Raw genomic sequence first — 22,963 nt, forward strand, 5'->3', positions numbered from 1 at the left:
ACCTGCAGGAGAGAGGGGCGGGGTCAGGTGGGGAACGCTCAGCACAGCTCAGCCCTCCCAAATAATATTTTCTATTGTTGCTTATGATGCCAGGGAAACCAGAGACAGCAGAGCCAATGCTGAGTTTCAGGGAAGATCCAAGAGTAGGGTCAGGAAAAACCAAAGCTGGGTCAGAAGTCAGGAGAACCAAGGAGAGTTGTGAATGCAGGGCTTGCCAGAACAGGCTGAGGCTGTGTTGAGGCATTCCTGCACCCTGAGGATAAAGGTATGTTTAAAAGGGGTGAGTGGCACATTCAATAGCCAATCTGGCTGTAGAGAACTGCATCAGTCACATTAGCCAGGGATCTGGGGCAGGTGCGGTAACTCACGTGCTTAGCCCAGCCAGATCTTGCTTGATCAGTCCCTAACACTGGGTGTCTGGTGGAGTAAAGCTGTGACTGTTTTCACATGCACACCACAGGTTTCAACTGACAAAGCTTTGCAGTGGGGCATTATAATACAAAACAGGCAAAACTTATGCTCAGAAAGATGGTAAGCAATGGAGACAGGGAAAATCTAAGAAGGAGCCCTCCCGCTGGAGGGAGTGGGAGCAGAGTTATGCCAAGGCAAGAATTTTAGTACTGCTTAGTAAATGCTTAGTAATTTTAGTAATGCTTAATAATTTAGTAAATTCTGTCTTAACAGCTGTTTTAGGATGGTTGTGTGAGCGCCTAAGGAATGTCAATAGTTCCAGTGGCTTTCAACATCACTGTGCTCCTAAATCGCTTAGGTGCTTTTGCAAATCTTGCCATCGGTCTATGGAAAATCCCTACACCTATGCTTTGTTATTTGTGGCCTTGATCCTCTAGGCCAATGGTTCCCAACCCCAGCTTGCAACCTAAATGAGGGTTGCAGGGGCAATGCCAGTGGCACCACAGAGAAAAGAGGAGCCACATCGTGCTGGGAGCTCCCCATCCCAGTCCCCAGGCTGCTGCTGCCACCTCTGCACTCCTCTCTCAGCAGTGGGGTGTGGAAAAAAAAGCATTAGGGACCACTGCTCTAGGCCTTTGTTCATCAGTGACTTTATCTGTATGGCCAATCAGTTGGATTTCTCAAGTGAGTCAGGCTATAAACAGATCTCACTAAATGAAGCAGATCATCTATGTTGGGATGTGTCCCAGCACAACTGATCTGCTTCATTGGGTGAAACAGATGTTGACTGTCGTCCTGCAGGGTTGGGCCCTTGCTGTTTCCGGGAGCTGCAGGGGCCCAGTCCTGTGGGAAAATGCTTGGGGTACATCTTTGCAAATGGGGGAACCCTGTGTTCCTCTGTCTGCAGAGGCATGCTCTGGGAATCCCCAGCAGGGGGTTCCCCAGGCACACATCACGCTGCTGCACACCAACTTGGGACAGTTGCAAGTGGGGAACCCTGGGCTTTTCCAGTCTGAAGGGGCACAGCTGGACACAGGGCACAGCAGTGCAACACATTCACCTCGGGAATTTCTTGCTGGGGGATTCCTAGGGCACACATCAGCAAATGGGGGTTTCCCTTATTTGCAGAGGTGCACCCAAGTTGGGATGTAGCAGCACGATATGCATGTCTGAGGAATCCTTTGCTTTGGCATTCCCAGAGCATGCCTCTTAAAATGGCAGGGGAGGAGATCCAGACATGTATTCCCAGGGTTCAGGGACCTGATCCTGCATGCATGGGATTCTCAGCATATGCAAGGTTGAACCTGTGAAATCCTGGGACTGCTTGGCCAGTGTGGCTGGAGAGCATGGGCAGCTCTGGGCTGCTCATGATCTCCTGCCACAAAGCAAACAGACATGTGCCACAAAAAGTGGCAAAAATCTATACTACCTATTGTCACTGCCACAATTTTGGTATTTATTGGATGACAAGGGGCTGTGGATGTCTGTTTGCTTGGTCTTTGTAATGCCACAGACATTTTTATGCTGTCACAAAGGCAATGTCTCCTTTTCAGCCTAAAGTTACTTAGGTGTGTTGATTTACACAACTTGGGGCTTTAGGGTCTCACTGAAAAGAATAGCAAACTGTCACTGATTTGAGAAGAAGCAGGAGCAGGAGCAGGCTGTTACTGTTGCAGCTATAATAATATTATATCATTTTCTTAATCTTGAATTGCACCCATCAGCTGCTAAAGAAGCCACTCCAGACAGGTTTTCATGAGGATTTCTGAAAGTAGCATGCACTGAACTTCTCAGCACAGTAATTTGGCTAATCCAAAGTAGAGGGTACATATTGTCATTTTTGTGTCACACTTTTTCTTCATCTCCTGGTGGGAAACAAGACCAGTAGGATTAGAAGATGCTGAGACTCATCTCCTATTATTTTGCCTGCAGCAAAACTAACAGGGACTTTTGTGTTTGTTTTTAAACTGGGGCTTGGTTTCATTTCCAGCCCTTGATTTCAGTAACTTCTCTCAAAAAGTGCTGAAGAATAATCAATTGCTAAAAATGTATAGCCATGATAGATAATGCCAAAACAGATCCTGGAATACATCTGAGGCCTTGTAGTGGAAATATTTAATCAGGGGTTTACTTAAAGAAACGTTTTAAAGCAGCAACAATGTGACGCAAATAGTGCTTTAACATAATGGATTGCGTCCTTTGAAATTCTAAAGAAGCCAGTAATGAGAGATTCCTCAGGAAATCAGTGCTAGGAGAAATCGATTAATTGAAATGATTGCATTGACATTCCAGAATAATTTTGTAATGCACCAGGGTAAAGTTAGCAGCAGTGTTTGCAAAAGGTGCTTGTACTTGTTATTAATACAAATAATTTATATTGTGCTAGTAGTATGCAAAACGATTTACAAATAAAGGCTCCTGTAATTAGATATGCCTGGGGAGCCCCATTGACTTCACTTAGACTCTGTGACAGTCTAAAGATTTTCATGCTGGACTGAAAAACTGTTTGGGACAGGGAACACATCTTGCTCTCTGGATTTGATCCAGGAAACAGAACCTTATTCTTGTAGGTAAGACCAACCATGAACAATGCGTGCCCCTGGAGGCTGGGGGGGGGGGCACGGCAACTGCCCACAGGTGGCAGTGCCAGTGGTGGGGGCATGGGGGCAGTGAGAGAGGATTGTCTGCAGGCATCTGTGGTGATGTTGGCAGCAAGGGTGGGCCGAGCAGAGACCACCTGCAGGTGGCTGTGGTGGTGTCAGGGTGGGGAAAGGGGTGTCGAGTGGCAGGTGGCAAGTGGGGACCACCCACAGCTGCCATCCAGGCTGCTGGCAGTGGCAAGTGGGGACTGCCTACAGCTGCTGGTGGCTGTGTTGGTTGTGGGGGGTGGCAACCGCCTGCAGAAGCTGGCAGTGGCTTCAGTGGTGGCCAATCTCGGGGGGGGGCATGTGCTCCCCTGTGCCCCCTCTACGTGTCACCTATGAAACCAATGAATACATGGCATGGAGAGCAGTTCAGAGGAAGAGGGCAAGTGGTGAGGAGAAGGAAGTAGGTAGGATTGCTGAAAGACAAGTTTTAAGAGACAGTGATCAAGCGGCAGATGAGATCCGATTGCGCCTGTGAGGTGTCTGTCTAGGCAGGACTGCTCGCCATCAAGGCTTCCACCCATGTCCTGGTTTGGCACTGTGGGGACTGTGGCTTGCAGGTTCCTTCCAGTAACAGCCAGGTGCAGTGCAAGTGGTGCTTTCTGATGGTGTCCCTCAGAGAGGATGGCAAGAGAACTACAGGAGGAGGTGGTGAGTCTCCAAAGCATTCTCAGCCATGAGAGGTTCATTGATCCAATGCTGGAAGAGACCTCTAGGATTGTGGAGACAGGACAGAGGCAGTGCTGGAGAAGGTAGAGGACATGGACTCCCAGGAAGGTGGAAGCTGGAAGTCTGTGACCTCTGGCAGCAAGAAGTCTTCATCCCCACCTGCAGTGGTTTGCCTGGAGAACAGATATGGAGCTGTAGCAACAAAGGAGGAGGTTCGTATTCCATCAGCAGAAGAGGCCAGGCCCAGCCTCTCTAAGGTTGGAAGGATTGATACCACTGTCACAAAGAGGAAGCAACAGGTGGTGGTGGTTGGTGACTCCCTTCTGTGGGGGATGGAAGTATCTATCAGGCAGCCTGATCTGTTGTCTCGGGAAGTCTGCTGCATGCCTAGAGCCTGGATGCAAGATATTCCAAAAGGATTACTGAGACTCATCGGACCCTCTGACTACTATCCCATGCTGCTCATCCATGGGGCCACCAGTAATACTGCCAGGGGGAAGCTGAGATAATCAAAAGTGACAACAGGGCTCTGGATGCAAGAGTGACAGGGACAGGGATTCAGGTGGTGTTCTCCTCTATCCTTCCAGTGAAGGGGAACAGCCTGGGCAGGAACAGACACATCCTGCAGCTTAATGCATGTCTGTACAGATGGTGTCACCAAGCAAGGGTTTGGTTTCTTTGACCACAGGATGTTGTTCCAAGAAGAAGGATTGCTAGGAATAGATGGGATCCACCTGATAAAGAGTGAGAAAAGCATCTCCACAGACAGGCTTGCTAGCTTAGTGAGGCAGGCTTTACACTAGGTTCACTGGGGGATGGAGACCAAAGCCCTGAGGTAAGTGGGGAACTAGGTTACCTAGAGGAAGGCCCTGGTTCTCATGAGGGACTTCAATCACCCTGACATGCTGGGAGGGAGGAGTGGGGTCAATACAAAAGTGCATTGGCAATCCAGGAAGTTTTGGGAGAGTGTTTGGGACAACTTCCTGGTGCAAGCGTTGGAGAAGTCAGCTAGGGGCTGTGCTCTTCTTGACCTCCTGCTTACAAACAGGGAAGAATTGGTGGGGAATATAGAAGTGGATGGCAGCTTGGGCAGCAGGAGCCATGAGGTGATTGATTATGGATCCAGAGGAATGCAAGGAAGGAGAACAGAGTATGGACCCTGGACTTCAGAAAAGCAGACTTTGACTCACTCAGGGAGCTGATGGGCAGGATCCCCTGGGAGGCCAGCCTGAGGGAGAAAGGAATCCAGAAGAGCTGGTTAGACTTCAAAGAAAACTTACTGAGGGCACAGGAAGGCTTTGAGAGCATGAGATAAGTGGTTCCTCTTACATCCTTAAACCAGGGGTGTCAAACATGCGGCCTGTGATCTGGACCTGGCCCATCGAGCCACTCCATCTAGCCTGCTGGAGGGCTATGGATGTTGGGGGTATGGCTAGTGGTGAGGTGTAGCCTCCCACAGAATCTGGAGCCCCTGTATCTGATGGACATGGCCCGTTGTGGCAGAAGGATGAGTAGGGGCTGCGCAACACAAGCCCACTTGCTCTGTGGCTGCTTGGTCTGCCACCAATGCCACAGCAAGTGGTCACGTGCCCTACCACTGTCAGCCCAGCTGGTACCATTACAGCTGCACCTGGCCCAGGGCACAGGGAGAGTTTGACATCCTGCGGTGAAACCAAAGCACCTGTCTAAGCACTTTGCTGAATCTGAATCAGGGGACTCAGTCCCATGAAGGATCAAACCCTCCTTTTGTCCCTGTTCCTGCAATGGTATGGAGACAGGGAGACCCCAGCACTTGTACAAAGGCCAAGGGATTTCAGTGGGGCTATGTGTGAGTTTGTCTGTAACAGAATACATGGTCAGGGTCTTTGTTATGTTGCTTCGTAGGTTTTCATTCGTTGCAGATCTGAATGGAGGAATGCTACCCTCGTTCTTGTCACACATGCTATTCTCTAGTTAAGGAAGTCCTTTTTAATATAGCATGCCAATCACTTTTGACCTGTAACATGTGGATGAGAGCTTTCTGCACAGCACATCTTGTTTAATGCCACTAGTGTTTTGATAAATGCTGTGGGATGCAAAATTAGGTCTGCCAGGGATTGATATGACTTTTATCCCATTTTTTAAATACATGCAAAAATATATCTGCTATAAAGCTGCTTCCTCTGGCAGATTTATGGGCGCATTTGGGAATAATGGTGCCATATAATGATTATAAAACTATATAAAACATTCTTATTGTTCATTACCATTACTCTACATTAATTCACTATTATCTCTTAATACATTGGCAGTTGGAAAAGTGGGCCCCATTGCATAAGAATATGAGCAAATTGAAGTCCAATCTCATAGTAATTCTTGGTAAGAAAACATTATTGCTCATCTTCATGTGGAGACAAAAGCCTACCTCCCTCCTTGAATTTTCTGGGTACAGAGATCTCCCAATACTGCAGGAAGTGTTACCTTATGGAAGCAGGAGCTATGCAGACTGTGTGCGCCCCAGGGGTAGCTCACAATATGGATCCAGAGGGTTTTCTTGTGTGCTGCTGTCTTTGGTAGGTTTGGGACAGCACAGGGTTGTTCAGGGGCCAGCACACTTACAAATTCATGTATCCATTTATGTATCATTTTGCCCCTGTGCTGTAGAAGTGGAGGCCCCACAAACTGCGCTACATGAAGAGCTGCCATGGCAAAAGATGATTTTATTTTCAAGGAGGGACAGGGTAGGCCTATTTGTTGTTCTAAGGTATGGTAGGCCTAGGTCCACCAGGAAAACTTTAAGCCTCCCTTAATTAGGGAGGCTACTGGGGACACAACTGATTCCAGGGAGCAACAAATGTGAAACCAGGGATGGGAGTGCAGGTCAAAGGTTAATAACAAAGGCTCCAAGAAGGGACGCTGAGCAGAGCGCACACACCGGCACATAGGCTGTACACTCCTATGCTCAAAAGAGTTTATCATCAAAGCTAGTTCCTGGATTTTCAGAGGATCTCATCATGTCATATATTGTCTCACCAGGAATGTCCAGGTGGGTACCACTAGGTGCTGAGATGTTTTGAAAAGCTGCCAGCCCCAACAGAGAATGCTAAGCACACAGAAATCCAGCCTTAGACTCCACAACAGTCCAGTCCTTAATTCCTAAACTGCCTCCCATTGAAATAAATGGAAACAATTCTTGATGCTTTCAGTGGACTTTGAATCAGGCCAGCAGAGTCCAGACTCACTGCTCTTCCTTAGTTCAGTGAGGCTGTAGCCCCTCTGACTCCAGTAGTAACCACTACATCAGTGCCGTGAGTATGCCATGCCACACCTGGTTCATACCTGTGCTGCTCCTCCCTTGCCTTGCTGAACAAAAAATGGACCTGGGTTTTTACTTTAAAAGAGAACCAACTTCCGGTTTCTGTCACAAAAAGCCTAATCCAGGATGTTTCTCTCAAGTCAGAAGTGCAATTTTTTCAAATGTATCCATGCATACAGTGGCTACCAGATAGGATTTCTCATGGACAGCCGATGATAACATTTTATTGAATTGGTGCATAGATTAAACCCTCTCAGCCATGACAATTAAATGGGAAAAAATGTGCATGCCATTTACAGGGATAATATTTAATCAGAAATAGACAAGAACATGAGTCATCAGCTCACAAACAAACTCAGTCTTGATACAAATCCAGCTGAACTGATTCCAAATGTTCACAGCAAAAATGTACTGTTTTTCATGCACAGGGCAAGAACAAATGAAAGTGGAGCAGTTCAAACAAAAGCCCTGGCTTTCTAAAATGTTATGGTGTCATCTTGTTTTAAGCAACCCACATTAACAGTTTATTGGAGATGAGTGTGGAAAATAATTTGCTAGTGATCTGGAAGATTAGCAGCCAAGGGCTAGGTTACTTGTTGTGGGCTAGGAAGGCACTGAGGAAGTGATGGGTTGTGAACACACCAGAAAGTTGTTAAAATTTGCTGGGGCTACTGTTTAGAGGGCTTGTTCCCAATAATAAATCAGAGCAGCTGGCATCTTTCTGTACCTTGCAGCAGCTGCTAACCATACCACTGCTAGAGACTGGTGCATAGGAGGGGTATTTTTGCCTTGCCCGCTTTTTTCCAGTTACATTCACTACTGCAACAGGAGGGAAGAGGTGAAGTGGTATTTTCTGTTCTGGAATACATCACACAGGAGGATCTGGCTTGTACTGGAGCAGGCTATGCTTCCCTTGGCTAGGCATTGCAGATACAATCCAGCAATGGAGTAGTGCAAATTGGTTGCACAGCAACAGAAGACTTGGGTTTGAGTATATATTTGGCTGTCTTGCTCCCCCACCCCTACTTGATTTTAATGGGTAGGGACCAAAGTTACACATAAACTGGTTTAAGTGAGCAGAAACTGGTTTAACCCTGTAACAGAATGTAAATTTAGTTCACATAAACCAGTTTCAAAATGGCTGAAGCAGCTTTGAGATAAATCTGGTTGAATGTAGTATCAGACTTAGCTGATTGAGCTCAAACTGGTTTATGAAACTTCTGTCTCAGACTCCTTCCTGGTTTCCGTTAAATCAGAGTCCTCCAGCATCCCAGCACGCTCTGCAGCCCTGGGTGGGGCTGTGCTCTCTGCTCCAGTGGAGCAGGGCTGGCCATGCCCCTCTGCTCCCTAGCTGGAGTAGGGGTTGGGGCATGGCTAGATGTTAGGCCACCCCTAAGGTGCAAGGGGCAAGGAAGAGGTTTATTCCCCCCTCCTTCCCCTGCCCCTACCAGGCATTTCTTTGCTTGCTGCTCCAGTGATGGGGTTGTGGCCGGCCCCAGCAGTAGCCATAAGTGAACTGGTCAGGGAGGGGGTTTAATTCCCCCTTCCCTGTCCCATTGGCATGGATCCTGGCAGTGGCAGGGGCAGGGGCATGGCCAGATGCTGGCCAGCATGGCCCTCTGAGGCAAAGGAGGTAGAAAGGGAGTTTATTTCCCCCTCTGCTCTGTGGGGGACCACAGCTGGGGTCTGCCAGCCTTGACTGTCACTGCCACTCATCGCTCCCTGCACAGAATGAGTGGCAGAATAAGCTCCTTCCTTGCCCCCTCTGCCAGATGCTTGAGGGAGGCGAGAAATAACCCCTTTCCATGCCCCCTTTGCCTAAGGGGGCCGTGTTGGCTAGCCTATGGCCACGTCTTTGCCCCTGCCGCTGGAGTGGCAAGTGGGGAGCGACCCTGTCAGGGCAACAACCCTATCATTATTTCCTGGGGGCGCAAGTGTCATCCAAGCAGGGAGGCTGCACTGTAGGGTGGGAGTGGCAGCAGTGTGCTAGGGTGGGCATGGGTGGCTATAGTTAACCCTCCAAGTCCAGGTGCCTCTGCTTGCCCCCCATTCTAGCTCAATCCGGCTTCTGGCCTGAGCCACTGTAGGCATGTGCCTGCATTTCCTGAGTCAAGCGGGAATGTATGTTCACTTGCAAATTGATTCAATCTAGGCAGGTTAGACTAACTTGCAAAGACTGAATCAATTCAAGTTCTGGCTTTTTGAATGTCTGTCCCTAGCCCAGATGAGCATGGAAGGTGTTTGGTTTTTCTCAGGACTTGGGGCCGCCTCTGGTGTAGTTTCCTAGAGCCAGAAGGAGGAAGTGGTTTCTGGGCTGTTGTGCATAGTCCTAGTCTGACCTTTTCTGTACAGAGAGATCCAAAATAGTTTGCAGTGGTCTCTTGTTTATACCTCCAAAGATTGTTTTATCCTTTTAGTTTAATTATCACAGGGGGAGCTCATGCTCAGCTGATAGACTAATTTGATCCTTACATCTGTTTTTCCAAAGTGACTGCTTTCCCAGGCTCAGTCCCCCATTTTACAAGTGTGGTTTGGATTCTTTGGGCCAAGCCAGATTCCACCTGTTAAGTGAAGTGAATTTAGGACTTCTGTAGAGTACTTTCATTGTTGCTTTGAGCTTAAGTCACAAAAAGCAGCAAAGCAGAGGTACCCCCCCACCCTTTTTGCAGTAGTAGTTTTTCAGGGATTTGGAATAGGTTTGCACTTAGATGTCGAATTCCACTTAGGTCTGTAGTACAATAGGGTCGAGCTCTTTGTTCCTGGATGTATGTACTTAACCTGTGCTTATATTGATAAGCATTTTGTATGTTTGATCCCAATTTACCAGATGATCCAGGTTATTCTTTAACCTGTCGCTCTCCTTTTCCACAAGCTTTGCAGACTTTATCAGTAATGCTTCTATGTCAGGTCATTGATAAATACTACGAACAGCATTGGAATAAGGACCCCTCATTGTGGGGTGTCTCTAAAAATGCACCCAGTGAATGGGAAGTTGCCATTTACAAAGTTGTCACTTAGCAATTAGCTAGTTTTTAATCCATTTAACATGCTTCACACTGATTTTGTGTCATCCTAGTTTCTTAATGAAAATGTCATGTACTACCAAACAAAATGCCTTACAGAAGCATAAAAGGATTACATCAATGTTATTACTTTCTTCAACCAAACTTGTTATCACATCCAGGAACGCTGGCAGGAGTTTTTTGTTCTTTTTTCCAAGAGTTTTTTTCTTGCCAAACTTGACAAGAGTTTTTTATCCCCTATAACCCATGTTAATGGGTTATTAACTCGTTTTGTTACTTGGAGTCCTGTATCAATTATTCCATTGTTTTGCCTAGGATTCATGTCAGGGTGTCAGGGACCCTGATCAGGTAGGACAGCCATACTTGCAGTAAGTCAGGAGCTAACAGACTCTGCCCCAATTTTGGGACAGCAAACATCCTGATTAGCTGCTGGGAGTGCTGCCTGTCCATTTAGACTTAGCTGAGGCCATTGGACTCCAGGTCAGTCAACAGTTTTTGACTCAGTCTGCTGTTGCCAGCCTCTGGATTCCTGCTCTCTCTGGTTTTCCTGGTTCCTGACTGGCCTCAACTATCCCCTGCAGATCTCTTTTCTGGTTCCTTGGCCCCGTGCTCATTGTGCCCCTGTGACTTGCCCTTCAGATTTTGTACCTTTGCTGTTGATTTTTCTGGATCCTGACCCCTAGTGTGACTTGTTGCTCAGACTTCACCCTGTGGATTGCCCCTCAACTGTGGTAACTTGGTTGCTGGTGTTTTGGACTCTGACCTGTCATAGACCTAACTCCAGTTTTTTCCTCCTGATCTGGTAATTAGCTTCTGGATCCTCAAACCTTCCTCAGAGACCTTATTCTTTCATCAGACCACCCATGACCTGGTCCCCAAACACAAGTTGAGAATCCTGTAGTTATCCAAGTTATTCCTTTTGTCCTTTTTTAAATATTGACACGGTGGGCACATCTACATTGTGTTAGATGGCTAGGGAGTCTGTTGCCCAGTTACTTTTGTTTTGCACATGCCAAATGCTGAAAAAATGTCTCATAAGCAGGACAGAGACTGAGGGTAGTGCAGGCATGCCTTTGATACATACCAAAAAGGCACTCCATGATATTTTTTTGGCATTCATTACTCACAGGGTTGGAATGATTGGATAGGGTGGGGTATGTTTTCATGGACACACTTCCTAGCATGGTGTAAGGGGGCACAGAGATGCCCATTAATTTTCCTCTAGTTCTCTGGTATGTGTCTATGTTGTGAGATGTGTTAAAAATCAACAGTAATGGCATCAAGAGTTCTTTGAGTGTCTCTTTGGAGATTGTGGGATGCAGTGTCTGGATTTGCTGAATTAAAAATGTCATAGTAACTGAATTGGTTCATTTAATTTGAGGAGAGGGAAACACTTGTTCAACCTTCCAAAAATTGACATCTGGGACAAGCTGTGTCTATCAGATTCCTGTGTGTATCAGATAATGAGACTAAAATCAGCAACTGTCCAAAAAAGGAAGATAAGATATATGAATTTGCACCATCAGAGAGGCTCCATATATAGAAGATTTACACATCTGCTGCTTGGTGTATGAGAACAAGCTCAATGGCTATGTTATACAAGCAAAAGCACAAAAGGCAACTTATGAACAAGTAACTAATATGCTTGTAGTCAATACTCCATTACCATGCATGGCACTAGCTACAGTATTCACAGAGCAGCAGCATTGCAGTATTATTTATAAGGTCCTACAGCATCCTACCTAGCAAGTGATGCATTTTTAAAAGTACAGTAGGTGAAATCTAGGGCAGTTTAATTTGGTGAATTTAATCTTGAATCAAAGACAGGGGAGAAAAAAAAGCATTCCTCCAGGAGAGGAAACTATTTCCACATTGATTAATATCACTGTTAATGATTGTTTCCCACAGGCTCCCATAATGCAGGAAACCTCCCCTAATTTCCTGATGGCACATAAAAGGAGCTTTGTTCAAAGACTGAGAGTGCTGAACTTGAACCTCTATGCTTTTGGAGCCAGAGCACCGTGAGGAAATGGTAAGCAAAGCAGTCTCTAGCCAGTGTGGGAGAAGCTCCTGTCTTTCAAAGTTCAGCTGTAATTATCTGTGTAGTTCCAATGGAGCTATCCCAATTTATACCAGCTGAGAAACGGGTCAGGTTTGGAGCACTTCTCACCACTATATTAACATTTTAATGAGATACCAGTCAATTTGAAATGATGAAACTAGTCAAAATGCTACATGGGTAAAGAAAACAATGAGACCAGTGGGGAAGAAATCCCCAAAGTGTGTGTTTTTAAATTACAGGAAAAATAGGTTGAGAACTTCAACTACTTTTCTGGAAAAAAAAATAGTTTGCAAAAGCTCCAAACTCATGTGGCTTTTACATTATTGCTGCCCTTCAGAACAGTGACAGTCAAGATGGAGGAAGGAGCATTTCCTCAGTTGGCTTTTATTACTTCGTGCTGAATGGTGAAACACCCTATGCCAGGGGTGGGCAAAATATGGCCCATGGACCAGATTCAGCCCATGGAGGGGCTTTGTCCAGCCTGCAGCAGGTCCTTTGGTCCCGCCTGGCCCAGGCACCACCTGGCTGTGGCGCATCCTGCCACCTTCTGGGCACGCGGTGGGGCTGGGGCGCCTCCTTTCAACTGCTGCCACTGCTGGCACCAGCACCGTGGTACCAGCAGGGACCCATGCATGTGACCCCAACCTAGCATGCCCCATGCCTGCTCTGACCTCACCCATCCAGGCTCAGCAGCGGCAGCAGTGGCAGGCAAAAAGTGTTGCTTAGCACAGGGGAAGGGTGGCCCCTCGCCACTGCCAGGCAGTTCTTGGTGCAGCCACGTGGAGCCCATGCCATGCAAGGCTGCTCTGCATCACTGCCACCTGGGCTGACCTGCGGCTGCCCTGCACTGTCACTGCTTCCATGCTGGGCAGCCCAGAGGCAGTGGTGATGCAGGGTAGCCTGACATGGCACAGGCTCCAGGCAACTGCACCAAGAACTGCCTGGCAGAGGCGATGGTGAAGGGCTGCTTTTATCTTATGCTGAACAACAGTTTCTTCCAGGTGCTGCTGCTGCTGCTGCTGAGCCTAGACGGGCGAGTCTGGAGCAGGCATGGTGTGCCAGGTTGGGGCTGCACAGTCCCCCACAACTCCCCTCCCCACACACCCTCGTGCCTCTGGGGGGGGTCCCACTCACTGCTACATGCACACACCCCACCACAGGCATGCACCGCCCCCAGCCACCCTCAGTGCATGGGATACTGTCCGCTTTCTTTATTGCATAGTAAGAAGCCTCATTCACAGCGAAGAACAGCAGATATGGGCCCAGAGTGCTTGATTAAGATATAAGAAGTACTGAGTGCCAGTTCCTGTTTTGCCACAGACAACTGCTGTGACCTTGGGCAACTCACTTCTTCTTTCTGTGTCTTGCTTCCTCACCTGGATAATGGGGATAATAATACTTCCTGTGCAGTAGTGTAACAGTGGGGAGGGGGAGTGCAGGGTTGCCATGTAAGGCACTTGGTCCAGATGCTGATTTAGATGGAGCACCAGAATGCCCCAGGCATTTTTGCCATAGCAGGCTCAGTCCAGCCATAGAGGCTGGGAAGCCCTGTGCCCAGTCATGTATGGGGTAGAGGGGTTAAGCACGATGGTATCCCCTTTGGGATTTTGCTACAGGTGATGCAGCTTCCCACCCAGTGGTATGTGTGTTGGTTCAGGGGGAAAGTGAACAAAGCACCAGGGGTAGCCTTTTGGGGAGCCTGCTGAATGCTGCATACCAGCTGTTTTTATGGGGAGGCTGTGTAATAACCTTGCTAGTCTGACAGCTGGAAACCTTTTTCTTATTTCTAGTTTATATTTATTCCTGCTGCCAGTACCCATTTGTTTTAAGCCAGCACTGTTTTGCTTAAGTGGCCTTCCCCAACAAGCCATCATGTCCCCTCTCAGCTCTTGCTTTGCTAAGCTAATGCTTAGTCTTCTCTCATAGAATAGGCCCCCCATTCCTTTGGACATCCTAGTAGCTCTCTTCTATACCTAAACTCAGCAGCACGGAGCTCAATACAGATTGAGTTATCCCAAAAAAGCTGGGTAAATCTGCAGGTAATCAGTTGGCACTCCACCAGCTGCCACCTTTTTTGCAAAGTGTCCTCTCTCAAGGTCTTATTGTCACATAATAGTTTCGCTAGCCAAAATAAGGTGTTAAGTAATACATTTAAAGGAATGAGATCTCCCTCATGCATCTCCATCCTATCACTGTTGATGCTGAATTTTTAAGATGAATCAGCAATCAAATATATAATTTGTTCTAAATATTTCAGTTATGCCTCAACATATGCACATTCTCTTGTGACTTAAATTACCAACTTCACCAGTGTGCTACCCTTGAGGGCTGTATAGTACCCAAAGAAGAAGAGGGGTATGGCTGTGGCCTTGAAGTTAATCATTCTCTCTGGAATTAAACAATTTCTACTTAATGCAGGGTCATCTGCAGAACAAGCAATATTCTGTAATATGATTGGCTTTCACCAGCTGCCAGGTTGGCACGTTTATTGGAGAAGGGTTGGAAAGAAGAAAGCCTGGACTGGAGGTTGAGCAGTATGTACGAGTGAAATGGAAATAAACACGCTTTAAAAAGGCAAAGCACGGTCAGGGTACTTCAGTCACCTCCTCATGGGATAGACTCACAGGGTGTGTCCCCATGAGTGGGAATGTGCATGGACAAACAGCAGTGGCACAATATGTGCTGTTGCTACTTATCTCCGGGAACCCCCCATGCATGTGTTCTCTGGCATACCACAGGTTGCCCTGGGCATGGCAGAAGAGGCTGAGGCCAGCACCTGGGCTAGCCCCAGCAGTCTTACTTGGGGTCCTGAGGGTCTCTGTGGACTGCAGCCATGGCAGTCCACCAGCACAGAGCCTGGCTGGCAACTAGAGTGTGGCACTGGCCGGCCAGGCTCTGGTTTCTGGTAGAGCATGCTGCTGCCATATACGCAGCCCCATTTTTTTAAGGTGTAGGGTTTTCTGAAACCAGGATCTCCCAGTGTCAAAACCACCTCACAGTGCTACAAACTAGCAGTGCAAGGAATGCCTGCATGTGCAGTGTGCAGCACCGCAGATGGGTTTGTGGCACTGCATATCACACGTTCACGCTCATCTGGATGTGCCCACAGTTTCCTGTTACTTCACACGTGCATAGGAGAAGAGTAATTTACACTGTTCTTGTGGATAATGCTGATGAGTTATAGTCCTGCAAAGGGCAAGAGAGCTGAGAGTCAGTTTCCATCCCTATTGTCCATGGCATTTCCTCCCATGGAAGATTTCAAAGGCACACAATTCCCATGTCATGTTTGAGATATCAGGTACTGTTGGTAGCTGGGTAGCACTGTCCCTGGCATACTGTGGTGCAGTTAATGTCTTGTGGGGTAGCATGCTATCACTGGGGAGTGATGAGTGTGGAGCTGAAGCTCTGTTACCTTTCATTGCAATTCCCCAAAGCAGCCTCTAACTTATCATCCTCAAAGCTTGTCCTCATGGTGAATGGTCAGCTCTGACCCCCTTCTCCTCCTCAACCCTTCCCTTTCCACTTTTGGAGGCTGTGTAGTAGAAAGGGGCAGGTCACACTGGGGAAGCTCCCAAGGAAATCTTATTGCCTCAATACATTTAGGCACAATTTAGAGACTAAGATAAGGTGACATCTTTTTTTGGAAAGCAGGTTAATTTTTTTGTTTGGTTCATAGACTCTTCTTAGCGTCCAATTCACTTTGGATAACTGGGATGTAGAAGTGAAGCAAAGCAATGGGGAATCAGGCCCTCTTTTTATGGCACTTTAAATTACTTGTCCTGTTGTGGCCCAAGTAGAATTTCACTGGTGGCATCTGAAGCACTGTGGCTATAGCTGGTGTGGGAGGTCTGCTTGGATGTCAGGTCTCCTGCTGAGAGTAAGAAGTGCTTTATTTCCCCTATAATATTAGTAGAGTGTCAGGGGTATGTGGAGTATTGCTTGGGCCCCAGTCTGTTTGACATTTTACCTTGCGTCAGATCTTCATCATGGGGCATTGGATCTCTCTCTCCTGACTGCCTTCCACCTCAGGAGTTCTCACCTCCCAATACTTGATGTTTTCAAAAACTGGGGAGAATCTTATCACATCCAAAGAGCTATGCCAGTTTCATGCGATGGGGCGAGGGGTTTGTTGTAGGGCTCCTTCCTCCCCTACACCCTGCCCTTACCACCAGTAGCAGCTGTCTGGCTTGAGTTCCACCTACTCTGAATGGCAGAAAAACATCAACCTACTTTGTTATAATGTTCAGGGAGTGCCTCATGAAGCCCTTTAATCTCCCTTAAATGTCCATCACCATAAAAGAAAAAACAAGAAGAAAAATACTGGGCTCAGTTAAGCCCATCTCTAAAGGGATCCACAGATGGTCTCTTTAAGAAGGGGAAACCTCTCACAGTACCTTCCTGTGGACACTCCTCTGGTGGCTGTCTTCAGCTTCCCAGACGTTGCTCTGTGCCCTCATTGGCCATGCTTCCTTTAGCAGTGATCCTTTGATCACCTGCCTTTCCTTTGAAATGCCTCTGCTCCATCCCTCTCAGCCGACAGGTACTGGCTGTAGAACTATTCTGGTGTCCTGACCCCAGTGTCACCGGAAGCTCTCCATGGCTGCTCCTCTCCAGGGCTGGAAGTACTTGCCTGGTCTCTCTGCAGGCCAGTCATCAAGGACCACTATCTCTGAAAATGCGGTTCACTGCTTGGTGCCTCCCTGCATGCTTGCCTTTTTCCTGGGGTAAGCATAGAGGGCTTACTCTCCCTTGCAGGGTGTTCACCCCAGTCCCCAATCTTACTCCACTACACATCCTCTTAAGATGCCATTAGGCACTCTTTGTGAGGGACATACCTTTCCCAACTTCTGCTGTCTCTACTTGAATCATAGGATTCTTCTTCATGGTGACATCAGGATAAGAAATCTGCTACCACATTTTCCTTTCCGGCCTATATTCAATGGAAAACTGGAATGGTTGTAATGCTAGTGCCCATCACATGATATGAGCATTGACTGTCTTAGTAGATCTTAACCATTTTAACAGGGCATGATCCATGACTAACTTAAACTCCTACCCTAAGAGAGAATACCAAAAATACTCCACTCCCCACTCAATAGCTAGGCACTACTGTTCCACCATTGCATACCTTTTCTCATGTTTGTTCAATTGCCTACTTGCATAGGTGATGAGTCTCTCCATTCCCCCTACTGTCTGTAAGAGGAATGCCCCTATGGTCTCAGCCAAGGTGTCCATCTGTAGAACAAAAGGCTGATTAAATTTGCGGGTGTGCAGCATGACATATTGACACAGTGCTAATTTAACTGCCTTGAATGCTTCTTGATGTGTGGGGTTTCATTCAGTGGAGCCGCTCCCCATTTCTCATGTGGTGTTTGTCAATGGATATTATTATACCCACAAACCAGTGGGATAAATCTGAGGTAGTAACTTGCTAACCCTAGGAAAGCCAGCATTTCTTTTTTGTTTCTCGGAGGGGAAAAATCCTTCATGATTTCTACCTTATCAGCCAATGGTCTTTTTCGGCCTTATCCCACCAAAAAGGCTAGATATTTGGTTTCTGCCTGCCCCAGAGTGCACTTCCTAGGGTTCACTGTCAACCCTGCCTGCCAAAGCTCTTGCAGGACCGCTGTCACTGCTTGTATATGCTGTTTCCACCCTTCTATATACACCATGATATCATTGATGTAGGCTGCTGCACATCTGTGATTAGGAGCCAGGATTCAATCCATTAAATGCTGAAAGGTGGCCACTGTGCCATTGAGGCTGAAGGGCATCCTCTTCAATTCAAAAAAACCCCAAGGCATCCCAAAAGCTATTATGGCCTGGCCTTTCTCCCTCAGGGGGATCTGCCAGTACCCTTTAGCTAGGTCAAATGTGGAAATATATCGGGTCTGACCTATCCTTTCTAACAGCTCACCCACTTGGGGCACCAAAAAATCATCAAACTGTGCAATAGAATTCAGTTTCTAGAAATCTATGCATAGACAGAGTGTTCCAGCTCCCTTTGGTACCGTGACAGTTGGGCTCCATTACGGGCTATGGGACTCCATGAAACCCCCCTGCTGGAGTATTCTATCTAATTCTTCCTGAATTGGCTGGTATTTATGGTAGGGTATTTGTCTCCATTGCTCTTGTATTACTTTCTTCTTTGGGGTGAGGATTTTATGCACAATCCCCCGAGCCTTTCCAGGGACCTCATTGAAAACATCCTCAAAATCCTTCACCACCTGTTGTAGCTGTTCCCACTGCTCTGAGGATAATTGGGGCCCTAGAGACATCCCTTTTCCTCCTGCTGTGGATTCCCCCACCCCCAATATCCCTACCAAACTCCTCCCTTTCAGGGAATGGGATGATCAACAGACCTTTCCTGCCACAATTTGAGCAGGTTAACAGGATAAATATGCTTTCCCTTTCTGTGTCCAGGCTGGAGGACTGCATAATCTACCAGACCGGCACACCACACCACTCTGAATGGGCCCTGCCACCACATGAGGAACGTTGTAGAAGAACTAGGACATGCTGCCCTACCTGGAACTCACACTCCCTTGGTTTTAAAATGTTCCACCGGACTGTTGGTCTGGGGATGAATGACTGAGGTTCTTAAGTGTCTTATTCTCAGTACCTGACATACCCCTTTCAAAATGTGGGACATGAAATTAGTCCCTTGATCTGTTACAATTTCACATGGAATTCCCATGATAGAAATCCATTTTAATAACTCCTCGGCCACCTTCTGGCCATTAACAACTCTCAAAGGTATGGAGTCAGGGTATCTAGTAGCTTTAATCAATAATCACAAGTAGAAATTGGTGTCCACCCATATTCCTTGGTAATAGGCCCACCACATATAATGCCATGCTGGTGAATGAGTTGGCAATAATAGGCATCACCTATAACGGCACTTTAGGAGGCTTCTGCTGACTTACTTTTTGGCACTCAGGACATGATGCACAAAATCATTCTACTTCTTCATAGAAGTTTGGCCAAAAGAACTGCTGTATAAGATATGCCTCCATTTTCCCCTTTCCCAAATGACCACCAAAAGGACTAGTGTGGGCCAGCTGTAATATGGCGATTCTAAAGGGTTGGGGAACTAGTACTTGAGCCACTTCCTTCCCATCCTCCTGACCTCTCCTAATCTGATACAAAAGCCCATACCTAACCTCACACCATGGTAACTTAGAACAAAATTCTGAATACTTGCTGTTCTTCTCTTGCCATGGAAGAATGAAGTGTGAAATGGTAACTAGTAATATCACAGTGGAGTAATTTATCCCAGCTCATGTGTCTGTATGTGCCTTTGAGGTAGGGACTAAATAGCAGATTAATAACATGAGGTATAATGGGCTTTTCATGGTGTCAGCAGTAGCCATTGCTAGACAGGAAAAGGTTTGTATTAGGAAATACCAAAATCCTTTGTAACAGTCTGTGCTAAATTGGTAGCCAGTGAAATGAAAACATGTACTTGCTTGAAAAGCCAGGTATGCTTACAGAAATGAGCTGTTGTGATGGTCTTTTATCCCAGTTCCAGCAGATAAAAGCTTCCCTCTCATTGCAGAAGAAGACTGGATTGAAAGCAGGGTAGAGGGTTTTTTGGGGGGAGGGGAGGGTGAGTTGCTATGGTGAGCAGAGAGTAGAAAGAACTGGTTTTTTTCCCCACAAAATTGAAATCTCTTTCTTTCTGATATAGTCTATTTTCCAGTGTGTGTGTGTGTGTGTGTGTGTGTACATATGCACATGTGTACACAGGCACACTACTTGCTTTGAAAGGAAAGAATGAGTGAATCTTCACCACATTAAGTGATAGCCTTCTAAAGCCAACGATCTAATTTTTTTTGTGAATGGCTCAGCTGGTGACATTACTTGGATAGATTTCCAATTTAAGCGAAGCAATCTTCGTAGAAAAGAATGAACTGCAGAAAGCCTTCCAGATTGTTAACATTTTAATGGCAAATAGGGTCCATCTCTCCCCCCCACAACTGTGGTGTGGAAACATGCACAAGGGATTCAACTCTGTTATGTTAAATGAAGTGTTTTAAGTTGCCACAAATGTAAAAATGAAATGGGGCCTCGTTTGTATTAACTGAACCAATTTTTTCTAGTATAGGAATTGATAGGATTGTATAAATGTAACTGAAAGCAGAAAATATGGCCTCAGATGGGGAGCATTATAGGCTGATGGTTTGGCTGGGGAGGGTTTCTGTTTATAAATGAGAATCTCAGTACTGTCAATGCCAGTCATTCTAAAAACATGACTCAAGCTCCCCCTATTCCCCCAAATCATGAGATTGCTTTGAAAACATAAAATTAAAAATAGTAAAATGCTGGGTTCTTTATATTTTCTTTGTGGTTTCTGAACCCTTAGGGAGCACTATATTTGTACTTTTCCTGGCATCTATGAGAACTAGCTATATACTTTCTTTTTTTGTAATGACAGATGAGATTCTTACATATTCACATGATTCCAAGTGCTGATGCGATAAGAAAAAAACACGAAATACCACAAGATTTGCAGTAATATCATAGGAGTTAGGAGCACAGGAAATGCCTTGATGTTGCATTTTAATTGATTTTTGTGTAACCTGGGCCGTACTCCAAGAGGTACCCCCTCTCCAATTGAAGGGATCAAAGCAGGTGCACAAGCACTGTGGGAGGTGTAGGGACTCTCCTCCTCTATAGGGCAGAGCCAGACCACCAAAGGGGACTTAACCATATACCTTTTAATACTGGGAACATAACAGGCATAAATCAGAGAGTATAGTGGACACTACAACGCCCTGAGGAGGGAGGATTCAACAAAGGTTAGACACTTACAATCATTGACAAAAAACAGGGTTAACAAAATATAAAACACAAACAGCAGAGCAAACAATACTGGTTGGTGAAATTATAAAAAGGCACAAAATACACAATGTCAAATGACAAGGGAAATATAGGGCCTTGGTACCTGAAGAGGGAGAAAGGTGGGGAAAACACAATGGCCCCTTTCCATTGCAAGAAGATTTGCTTCTTGTTAGCTTATTCACCCCAGCTGGGATTTAAACTCAGATCTCCTACATGGTAGGCAGAAACACTGCCATACAGCCACAAATGCTAGTACTGTGCCAAGCTGCTAGGGATTTTGACCTTCCCGGAGCCCTGGCCTCACGTTGAGCTGCCTGGTGTCTGATTAGAGGAGCTGGAAGCAGAGCTGGGAACCTCTCAGGTCGCTGCTCAGACCCTTGCTGGAGCTGGGGAGCCTCTCCTTCTGGTCGCAACCTCTTGTAGGGGATCCTGGAGCCCAGTGGGGAGCTTCTCCTGCCAGCCGCATGCCACGCTGCTGAGGGTCCAACTTCTGCCTGCAGGTCCTGCTTCTTCAGGCACTTCTGGGGCAACTTCTCCTGCTCTGCTGGCTCAGCTCTTGCCAGCTTTTTGAAGCTCCTTTGTTGTGGTCCCTCGCTGGTCTCCCTTGAGTCAGCTGCGCTGCCCCTTTTATCCCCCTCCAGGTGACCCAAGGGGCCAATCAGGGGCCACGGGGGTGAGTCTCTGGTGCCTGATTGGTGAGGAAAGGGAATCCCAAGTCCTTCAATCATCTTTTGCCCTTTCAAAACCCCTGGGCTAGGTCACTGCCAGCTAGCCCGTCACATTTCCTTCTATGGATTTTCTTCTGTGATAAAGTGACAGGCTCTGTGGATGGGGAAGACAAGTGGATGTGATGCACCTTGAATTTAGCAAGACTTTTAACAATGTATCCCACAACATTCTCATTAATGAGTTAAGGTAGGGCTGTCTAACTGGTAGCCCATGGGCCATATGTAGTCCCCAGAGAGTTAGCATGTGACCCTTGGGCTCCCACCTGGCTGCCATCACTACCTGCTCTCCTGCCACAGAAACTAGGTTCTTTGGGTCCCCTTGCCCTCCTCCAGCTTTTGTTTTGTGTCCCCACTCCTGGGGTGGTGCAACAGGGAAGGGAGCCAGGCTTTTTAAACAGCATGTGCAGCTGGGAGAGGGGGAGTGCCAGCCTTCTTGAACTGTTCATGTGGCAGGGGGGTATGCTAAGCTGCCTGTGCAACAGGAGAGAGCCCAAGTGGGGAGAGTACTTCCATGGTGAATGGCCCTTGGGCTGCAGCCCACACCAGTTATGACCCTTAGGACAGTGACCTATGCAGCCTGTGTCCCCTGGCTGGTCCAGGGTTGGGCTGTCCTGAGCTAATGAAATACAGGTTAGGTGAAAATTCTGCAAAGCTGGATCCAAGTGGTTGGATCTTTGTGCTCAATGAGTAGTCATTAACAGTTCAATGTGCAGCTGGGAGGAGGTATCAAGTGGAGTCCCACAGGGATGGTCCTACTGCCTTCAACCTGGTTGAATATAGTATCAGACTTAACTGATTTGGGTCAAACCAGTTTATGAAATATCTGTCCCAGAACCCTTCCTGGTTTAAGTTAAACCAGAGTCCCCCAGTACTGGGGCCTCTGTACTGTCTGCTCCAGAGAACAGGGCTGGCCCTGCCCCTCTGCTTCTGAGTCAGAGCTCTGGTGGAGATTGCGGGTGCAGCAGATTCTGCCTGGCTTCCCCCTGCACCATCCCCACCTTGCTGCTTGCTGCTCAAGCAGGGATCTCTCCCTTCCTCCCTCTCACCTCCCACAGCATGGACCCCAGCCTCATGGACCTTAGGCATGTGGTATGCTAGCTAATGCTGAAAGGTATCTCTCTGTGTGTACGTGTCTCCAATTTCACTGGGACAGGACAAAGGCAGACAGGACAGTGTCTGCTTAGGGCTTTTTAGAGGTAATCAGCAGGTCACCTGGTAATGTCCCTCCATTTCTTCCTTGGAAAAAGCTGTTTAAGAAGAGCTTGAACTAATGAGAAAGGCTTTTG

The sequence above is a fragment of the Crocodylus siamensis genome, chromosome 2 (genome assembly GCF_052110815.1).
Source record: "Crocodylus siamensis isolate JL-2025a chromosome 2, ASM5211081v1, whole genome shotgun sequence".
Lineage (NCBI taxonomy): Eukaryota > Metazoa > Chordata > Crocodylia > Crocodylidae > Crocodylus > Crocodylus siamensis.